This window comes from Maniola jurtina, chromosome 9 (assembly GCF_905333055.1).
Source record: "Maniola jurtina chromosome 9, ilManJurt1.1, whole genome shotgun sequence".
Taxonomy (NCBI): Eukaryota; Metazoa; Arthropoda; class Insecta; order Lepidoptera; family Nymphalidae; genus Maniola; species Maniola jurtina.
In genome coordinates, this window is record NC_060037.1 from 827,501 (window position 1) to 837,500 (window position 10,000).

At 53.1% G+C, this 10,000-nt stretch overlaps 1 long non-coding RNA gene, 2 other non-coding genes and 1 pseudogene across 3 annotated transcripts in view; all 4 read right to left on the reverse strand.

Moving 5' to 3' along the window:
* The window catches only part of LOC123868611, a 6,154-nt pseudogene extending 1,201 nt beyond the window's left edge, over positions 1-4,953 (reverse strand).
* Positions 4,954-5,548: 595 nt separating this feature from the next.
* Positions 5,549-5,705, reverse strand: LOC123868615. Its single transcript, XR_006796690.1, has one exon. It is a non-coding gene; the product is annotated as a 5.8S ribosomal RNA (ribosomal RNA).
* A 273-nt stretch (positions 5,706-5,978) lies between these two features.
* On the reverse strand, positions 5,979-7,872 carry LOC123868602. The gene has a single exon (XR_006796682.1). It is a non-coding gene; the product is annotated as a small subunit ribosomal RNA (ribosomal RNA).
* A 2,049-nt stretch (positions 7,873-9,921) lies between these two features.
* LOC123868257 overlaps positions 9,922-10,000 on the reverse strand; it is a 33,695-nt gene continuing 33,616 nt past the window's right edge. The window contains exon 4 of the long non-coding RNA XR_006796622.1: positions 9,922-10,000. This exon is cut by the window's right edge and continues 527 nt beyond it. This is a non-coding gene — a long non-coding RNA (uncharacterized LOC123868257).

The following is a 10,000-nucleotide window of genomic DNA, read 5'->3' on the forward strand; positions in this document are numbered from 1 at the left end:
TCGGTTATATGGGCCGAATCGCGGGAGAGCCCCCCGGTACTTGCTCTGGGCGTGTTTCCCAGGGGCGCATTCTTGACTCCCTACAAATTATTTATCTCCTCCTTGTCCCTTTTGTCATTCTCCCCCTTCTGGGGCTGACGATCACAATACACGGATCCCCGCGTGCCGCGCGGTCCGGATCCGTTCCTTCCTTGCGCAGGTCCTCGATCACGGCTCCGAGCTGTTCCGCCTCTTGTGCCAGTGGTGCGCGAACTCCCGTAGCTTCCCGAAGTTTTCCGCCGTTGCAACGAGGTCCTGGTAGTAGACTGGACCCTCCTCCTCGCGAACGATCCCGTCCAGCAGGGCGCGCCGGAGGTCCTCGTATACCGCACACTCCCACAAGACATGGTGAAGGTCCTCCTCCGCCAGTCCACACAAACACACACCACTATCAACAAGACACATGTCATGCAGACGCTTGTTGAAGCACCCATGGCCTGTCAGGATCTGCGAGGTCTCATAGTCCGGTGCGACCCAGGTTGACCTGAGCCGACCGGCCACGTCCGGGAAGAACCGACGCAGCTCACTCCCTTTCGTCTCAACCGTCCAGCGTGCTTGCCACTCCGCTACAATGGCCGACCCGATTTCACGCTTACGCCTGCCCATTTCCGCTTTGGCCACGGTCCTACGCGCCTCATCTACCCGGGCAGCACGGATCACCTCCAGGTCCGCCGGCAACACCCCCGCCAGAACGGCAAGGGCGGCAGCACTGTTCGATCGATACGCCTTGGTCAGAAGGATCAAAGCGGGCCTCTGGGACCGGATCAACGACGTCCGCACGACATAGAGCGTCGCCCTCTCGGCCCAACACGCCGCAGCATACGTGACCGATGCTACATAGGTACCGTAATAGAGAATGCGCAGCGCTGGATATCGAATGCCCCAGGAAGAGGTCGACACGCGCGACATCTTCCCAAAGCAGTTAGCGGCGCGCTCTCCGATCGATCGCGCGTGCTCGGCGAAGGACAGACTTGAGTCGATCGTTACGCCCAGTACGACGGCAGACCGCACCGCCCTGACAGACGCACCACCGAGTTTGATGACTGGAGCCCGCTGGAGCCTACCCCTAAGCGTCACCGTCTGCAATTTCGCAGGGGCGAAGGAGAGGCGGTTCCTTTGGGCCCAGCCCTCAAAGAGGGAGATGGAGTCGGCCGCAGCCTCCTCGATCTTCCGTCTCGTGGCGGCCTCTATCAGCACGGTAACGTCGTCCGCGTATGCAACAATTTTGACCCCCCCGGGGAGCGGCAACCGAAACAAGTCATCGAGCAGGACGTTCCACAACGTAGGACCCAGCACTGACCCCTGCGGGCAACCCATGGTTGACACCTTCCACTGTACCCGGTCGCCGATGAACATGCCTACTCGCCGTCTGCTGAAGTAGTCAGTGAGCATGCGGTAAATGTTGGGCGGGCACCCGCCACGCTTGGCCTTCAGCATAATCATCGGCCACCAAGCGTTGTCGAAAGCACCAGAGATGTCCAAGAAGATTGCCTGCACGTATTTCGCTTCAGTAGTTCTTGCTGTGCTTAGGATCTCGCTCAGCGCCGTGACGGTCGATCTACCCGGGGTGAACCCATGCTGACAGGGAGAGATCCCCATTGCGATCTGGGGCGCACACAGTAACAATACGCGTTCTAAAATCTTGCCAAAGACGGGAAGGAGCGTGATCGGACGATACGCTTTCGGGTCGGTCAGTGGTTTACCGTTCCCCTTGGGTAGTACGATAAGTCTGCCGTCCTTCCAAACATCGGGAAAAACCCCCTCCACGACGCACTTACCGTACACCCAAACAAGCTCCGCAGAGGCCGCAGCCCACACGTGCTTGACCATTCTCGCCGTGATGCCGTCGATTCCCGGAGCCGTGTTAGGCAGGGACCTAACTATGGCCTGCAGCCCGTCTCGAGTGAGTGGAGGCGCGTCGCAGCCAGTCGGGAAAATGGAGGCCGCTAGCCGGACCTCTCTGTGATACGCCGTATCCTTAGACGGGTCGTCGTCCGGACACAGGGCATGCAACAGATTATCCACGGCCTCACCGACACTCTCCGAGTGGCCGTCGGCATACTTAATGCCGTTGATGACGTTTGCGGGAGGTCGGTACCTCCCACAGGCAACCCGATACGCCTGACCATAGGGGTCGACGTTACCGAGTCGAGTAGATAGGGACAGCGGGAATCTCGTTAATCCATTCATGCGCGTCACTAATTAGATGACGAGGCATTTGGCTACCTTAAGAGAGTCATAGTTACTCCCGCCGTTTACCCGCGCTTGCTTGAATCTCTTCACGTTGACATTCAGAGCACTGGGCAGAAATCACATTGCGTCAACACCCGCGAGGGCCATCGCAATGCTTTGTTTTAATTAGACAGTCGGATTCCCCTTGTCCGTGCCAGTTCTGAGCTGACCGTTGAACGGCGGTCGTACAGAACCGCGCCGGTCGCGCACGAGACGAAACCGACGCGGCCTTACGGCTAGGAAGATCCGCGGAAGGCCGGAACGCGGGTCCGGATTCCGCCCTCACGCCCCGAGGGACGCTCGAGCATCGACCAGGCCCGGCACCGGCCGCATCCGCTTCCCGTCCAAACCCGACACGCCCCGGTCCTCAGAGCCAATCCTTATTCCGAAGTTACGGATCCAATTTGCCGACTTCCCTTACCTACATTATTCTATCGACTAGAGGCTCTTCACCTTGGAGACCTGCTGCGGATATGGGTACGAACCGGCGCGACATCTCCACGTACATCCCTCACCTGAATTTTCAAGGTCCGCAGAGAGTATCCGGACACCGCCGCAAATGCGGTGCTCTTCGCGTTCCGAACCATATCTCCCTTCTATAGGATTCCATGGAACTCGAACGCTCAGGCAGAAAAGAAAACTCTTCCCGGACCCCTCGGCGGCGTCTTCAGGCCACTTTGGGTTACCCCGTCGAACACTCGCGTTGAAACGAGGGAACGATTATTGAAACGGTTCCGCTGCCGGGTTCCGGAATAGGAACCGGATTCCCTTTCGCTCAAAGGGCGTTGCTTATCACACAATAAGTAAGTAAACACGCCACATCGACATAAGATCTCTCCTTGAGCTTAGGATCGACTGACTCGCGAGCAACTACTGTTCACGCGAAACCCTTCTCCACGTCAGTCCTCCAGGGCCTCGCTGGAGTATTTGCTACTACCACCAAGATCTGCACCGACGGAGGCTCCAGGCGGGCTCACGCCCAGACCCTTCTGCGCTCTCCGCCGCGCACGTCCTACTCGTTACGGCATAATGACGCGTCGATGCGCGTCGCACGTGCCCGTAACGGTATTGTATAGGCAAAACGCTTCAGCGCCATCCATTTTCAGGGCTGGTTGCTTCGGCAGGTGAGTCGTTGCACACTCCTTAGCGGATTCCGACTTCCATGGCCACCGTCCTGCTGTCATGAGCGACCAACGCCTTTCATGGTGTCCCATGAGCGTTTTTTGGGCGCCTTAACAGTACGTTTGGTTCATCCCACAGCGCCAGTTCTGCTTACCAAAATTGGCCCACTTGGCACCGTCATCAGATCTCCGGCTTCATCGTTCGAGTAAGCCGGAGTTCTCACCCATTTAAAGTTTGAGAATAGGTTGAGGTCGTTTCGGCCCCAATGCCTCTAATCATTCGCTTTACCGGATGGGACTGTTAACAGTCGGCGCCAGCTATCCTGAGGGAAACTTCGGACGGAACCAGCTACTAGATGGTTCGATTAGTCTTTCGCCCCTATACCCAGTTCCGACGATCGATTTGCACGTCAGAATCGCTACGGTCCTCCATCAGGGTTTCCCCTGACTTCGACCTGACCAGGCATAGTTCACCATCTTTCGGGTCCCAACATCTGTGCTCGGAGCGCGCCTGCATTCACGGATTGGAAACGAGACGCCTCGGGAGTGCGAGAGGCCGAACCGGCCGGCGCTCCATCCTCCCTACGTTCACTTTCGTTGCGCCTTTCAGTCTAATGACATTGACAACTCAATGACTCGCACACATGCTAGACTCCTTGGTCCGTGTTTCAAGACGGGTCCTGCGAGTGCCCGAAAATGACTCATCGCAGACTGAGACGCGCACGGTCCGAGACTGCACGGCTGCGACGACAGCGGCGCCGCGTCCCGGTCCGCACTTGGGCAGGATCGAGACTTGGTACGGCGCGAGCTTGCGTCGGGCCGGACGCGCGCGAGATGCGCGTGCGCGTTTCATACCACTACCGTCCCCCGCCGGCCGGCTACCGCCACGGTCCAGCGGTGGGCGCGAACGTCCACCGCTGGGCGAATCGGACGGCGCTTAAGCCGACAGGGAACGGGTCGCGATGCATTACTGAGAGAGAAGTGCACGACGCCGGCGGACCGAGACGGACGCGACCCGTGCCGCGTCCCGGCACCCGTGAGGGGCGAGACGCGACATCGAGGCGCGCGCCCGCACGCCGCCGGATGTCGATGAATCTCTCCGTTCGTTCATTCGAGTTTCGCAGGTTTACCCCTGAACGGTTTCACGTACTCTTGAACTCTCTCTTCAAAGTTCTTTTCAACTTTCCCTCACGGTACTTGTTCGCTATCGGTCTCGCGGTAATATTTAGCCTTAGATGGAGTTTACCACCCACTTAGGGCTGCACTCTCAAGCAACCCGACTCTGAGGAGTGTCCCTCTCGCCGCCTCGCTCCGTCGCTACGGGCCTGGCACCCTCTACGGGAAAACGGCCCCGTTCAAGACGAACTTGGACAGGAGCGGCGACGACGAGAAAGCGGAACCTCCCGAACACCACATCTCCCGCGATCGTTACAACCGCGCGATTCAGTGCTGGGCTGTTTCCTGTTCGCTCGCCGCTACTAAGGAAATCCTGGTTAGTTTCTTTTCCTCCGCTTACTAATATGCTTAAATTCGGCGGGTGATCCTCCCTGATCTGAGGCCAACGATAAAAGTGGAGGCAGACACGATATCCGTCAGCTCGACGGCGCCGTCGGCACGCGCCTGGGGCGCGCGCGAACGACGCCGTCGCGCGAGTCCGGACGTCGAGTCCGCCTACTGTTCGAATGAAATTAATCAATCAATCTTTTCATTGACGTGTAACGATTTGGAGCGGACGTCTTCCCCTCGCGCGTCCGCGATTTCCGTCCGCCGTGGAGGCCCCCCCCGCTCGTGTGTTACACGCCGCACGTGACGCGTACGATCTACCGATTTGCCGTAAACGGAAGGGTCGGTCGATCGAGCTGGTCGTTAGTGCGACACCGCACGAGGGGGGTTCCATCTGTCCTTCTCTGTGCGTGTGCACATTGCGCGCACACGCACACGAGGGGACACGATGGACGGCACCACGGTTTTTACACGGAGATGGACTGCGAGAGGAACCGTAGGCGCTCGAACGACACGAAAATTCTATTTTTAAACGGACCGATCCGAGGGATATATTAATTCTCAGTTAATAGTCGCCCCCCGTGTCACGGAATCCGCCACGTGTCCACCACAACATGTGTGTGTGGACAGTGTGGTTTTTGTTTTTATGCAGCCGGCCCTCAGACAGGAGTGGTCCTGGATGTTTCTCCACGGACCGCAATGTGCGTTCGAAATGTCGATGTTCAAATGTGTCCTGCAGTTCACACTATGACGCGCAGTTAACTGCGTTCTTCATCGACCCGCGAGCCAAGTGATCCACCGTCCAGGGTAATAGTTTATTATTTAATAACAATAATAATAATATATTTTGTATTTGTGTATTGATATCAATAATTGTTGTGTCGAGAGTGAGGACCGCCCGCGCGACACGCCCGCCCGCCCGCCCGCACGCACGGGGCGGGGCGGGGCGGGCCACGCGCGGCCGGTCGCAAGTCTCATGTTGTGTGAGAATATTTGCTTGTTGGTTTGGTGGTGTCTTTAACAACATATACTACTATGTACGCGCGCGCGCGATGTACGTGTGCGTTTAGTGTACGTGTACGTTAATGATCCTTCCGCAGGTTCCCCTACGGAAACCTTGTTACGACTTTTACTTCCTCTAAATGATCAAGTTTGGTCAACTTCCCAGCAACGCCGACGGCCGTGAAGCCACCGCGTGTCGGTCCGAAGACCTCACTAAATCATTCAATCGGTAGTAGCGACGGGCGGTGTGTACAAAGGGCAGGGACGTAATCAACGCGAGCTTATGACTCGCGCTTACTAGGAATTCCTCGTTTATGGGGGATAATTGCAAACCCCAATCCCCAGCACGAAGGAGTTTCAACGGGTTGCCCGGGCGGGAGAACATGCTGATTCCTTCAGTGTAGCGCGCGTGCGGCCCAGGACATCTAAGGGCATCACAGACCTGTTATTGCTCAATCTCGTGCGCCTCGAAGACGCCGGTCCCTCTAAGAAGAATTTTAATACGCCGCCAGTGAGTTGCTCGACCGAAATCGTGCACACCTAAATGACGACGCCTATTTAGCAGGCTAGAGTCTCGTTCGTTACCGGAATTAACCAGACAAATCGCTCCACCAACTAAGAACGGCCATGCACCACCACCCACCGAATCAAGAAAGAGCTGTTAATCTGTCAATCCTTCCGGTGTCCGGGCCTGGTGAGATTTCCCGTGTTGAGTCAAATTAAGCCGCAGGCTCCACTCCTGGTGGTGCCCTTCCGTCAATTCCTTTAAGTTTCAGCTTTGCAACCATACTCCCCCCGGAGTCCAAAATCTTTGGATTTCCCGGAAGCTGCCCGCCGAGCCATTGTAGTAACGTCGGCGGATCGCTAGATGACATATTTACGGTTAGAACTAGGGCGGTATCTAATCGCCTTCGAACCTCTAACTTTCGTTCTTGATTGATGAAAACACCTTTGGCAAATGCTTTCGCTGATGTTCGTCTTGCGACGATCCAAGAATTTCACCTCTAACGTCGCAATACGAATGCCCCCAGTTATCCCTATTAATCATTACCTCGGAGTTCTGAAAACCAACAAAATAGAACCGAGATCATATTCTATTATTCCATGCACGAAATATTCAAGCGGCATTTTGAGCCCGCTTTGAGCACTCTAATTTGTTCAAAGTAAAATTGTCGGCCCACCTCGACACTCAATAAAGAGCACCGCGATAGGATTTTGATATTGAACCGGCGTGTTACCGCCGGCTCACCGACGATATGCTCCGCAAACGTGTCAGTATCACCGCGGATGCGGTGCACCGACAGCGCGGCGCACAAATGCAACTACGAGCTTTTTAACCGCAACAATTTTAGTATACGCTATTGGAGCTGGAATTACCGCGGCTGCTGGCACCAGACTTGCCCTCCAATTGTTCCTCGTTAAAATATTTAAAGTGTACTCATTCCGATTACGAGGCCTCGTAAGAGTCCCGTATCGTTATTTTTCGTCACTACCTCCCCGTGCCGGGAGTGGGTAATTTGCGCGCCTGCTGCCTTCCTTGGATGTGGTAGCCGTTTCTCAGGCTCCCTCTCCGGAATCGAACCCTGATTCCCCGTTACCCGTGACAACCATGGTAGTCGCAGAAACTACCATCGAAAGTTGATAAGGCAGACATTTGAAAGATGCGTCGCCGGTACTGGACCGTGCGATCGGCAAAAGTTATCCAGATTCATCAAAAGTAACGACTTCGGACGCGAGGCCCTCCGTCGATTGGTTTTGATCTAATAAAAGCACTCGTCCCATCACTGGTCGGAGTTCTGATTGCATGTATTAGCTCTAGAATTACCACAGTTATCCAAGTAACTGAGTAAGATCTAAGGAACCAAAACTGATATATTGAGCCATTCGCGGTATCGCCTTAATACGGCTTGCACTGAGACATGCATGGCTTAATCTTTGAGACAAGCATATAACTACTGGCAGGATCAACCAGGGAGCTACTCAGAGTACTATACTCCGGCGGGCGTCGCGCGTTGCGCGTTGCGTGTGCGCGCGCGCGCACTCGCACGCGAGCTCACGACGACGACGCACGACGCACGACGGAGATCGAAGCGACTCGCGTGCGCTCCAATGACGGAAGCGACGCGGTGCCCGAGAGACATATAAGTAGTATAGTAGGAGAAGACAATATTCGGCTCCGGCGGAGAGGCGAAGCGTGAGGAGGATCGCGATATCGCTCCCTCCGACGGCCCCCCTCTTATTGTTTAAAGGACACTCGAGGTCCACATGTTCCGAACGTTCATAAACAAGACGATATCTGTTGAAATACACACGCGCACGTTTAGTGCTGCAAATGCTTTTCGTCCGCTGAAACAACAGAAACGGGAAAGACATTGCTTATCGTCGCTCGGTGTAAGAGAGCCCAGACGTACAGAGTTCCCGCGCGTTCTACACACGAACGACAACTACACACCTTATGTATGTAGTTGTCGTTGTTGTGCGGTAACGTCCATCTTGTGGAAGGGGATAACTGTGTGTGCGCCACACGGTCGGTGAAAACCGACCGAGTTTTAGGCACGCTTTGGACTTTCACATTTCGGCCGTTATATCAACTACATATATTTTGTATATATATTAGTTGTTACCACGAAAAACACCGCCGCTTTGTAGAGAGAACTCCTTCGCGCAGAGCGGCGCGTCGTTACCGTCTCAGAGCGATAAGGGGGACGGCGCTGCTAACTTTTTTTTTTCCGTTAGCGAGTATGCCGCCTCCCCCCCGTTCGGCTCCGGATCGAAACGCTGGCTGCCACCATAGCGTTGGAGTTCGCCCTCAGATGCGGTCTCGTCGGTCGACACAGTGGATTGGATGAAAAATTCAAATATAATTATTATTAATAACATTTGCTCTACTGACACTTTACTAAAGGCCCTTCTTTTTTCACCAATATATTTATTTCTTAATATATTTATTTATTATCAAGTATATAACAACCCCAGAAAAGACCCCACACACGCAATATGTTCAAACACAAGTTTTTCAAACTTATTTTATTATTATTTATAAGTTTTATTTCCATGAGTACAAAACATATCTGGGGGCGCCTTGTTCGTTCAATATAGTTGGTGAAAAATTTGAACTTATAATATAATGTGAAGCGCAACTATTGCCACACCTACTCTAATATCCTCCGACACACAAACGATGCAGCGGTTCATAACGCAACGTTTTATGAACTACAACAGCTAAACTATATGCTGAGCTGAACACAATCACGTTTCGTTTACCACTGAATCCTCTGTGGGGAGACTGGCGACAACCCATTTGTCTCTTTTCGAAAATAAAGAAGATAATGACGAATAATGAATATAATAATGATGATGATAATGATAATATGGTGTGCCCGTCCCAAAAAAAAAAAAAAAAAAAATTATTTATAATAATAAAATAATTAATATAACACCACACTTAATTATAATTTTTAACCCCGGGGAGAGGCTACACAGCGATTTGCACCAAAATAAACAATGCCTTTTATCCGAATATGAGATAATTAATTTATTATGACGCTCCATTACACTGTTGCTTAGGTGTGCCAACATAATTTATACAGCATCATTAATTATATTACTCTCAAATCATCACTGGGCTTTGATCTACTTTATTGTTAATTAAAAATAAAATTCTTGGATCGTCGCAACACGAACGTCAAGCGAAAGCATTCATTTATTTGCCAAAAGTGTTTTAACCATCAATCAAGAACGAAAGTCCCTACAACTACATATTGTATACCACCGCCCTAGTTGTGACCGTAAAATATGAGCCATCTAGCGATTCGCAGACGTTGCTCTCGGCGGGCGGCTGCCGTTTTCACCACCAAACATTTTTCACCACGGGTAGAGTAGAGTAGAGTAGAGTAGAGTAGAGTAGAGTAGAGTAGAGTAGAGTAGAGTAGAGTAGAGTATGGTTGCAATTGTTGAAACTAAGAGGGATCGACAGAAGGAGGGCACCACCATGAGTGGAGCCTGTGGCTTAATTTGACTCATCATGGGGAAACTACTTCGTGTGCTGGGGATATTGGGGTTTGCAATTATATCAGCTTACGTATGTTGTCCTTGTCCTGCCC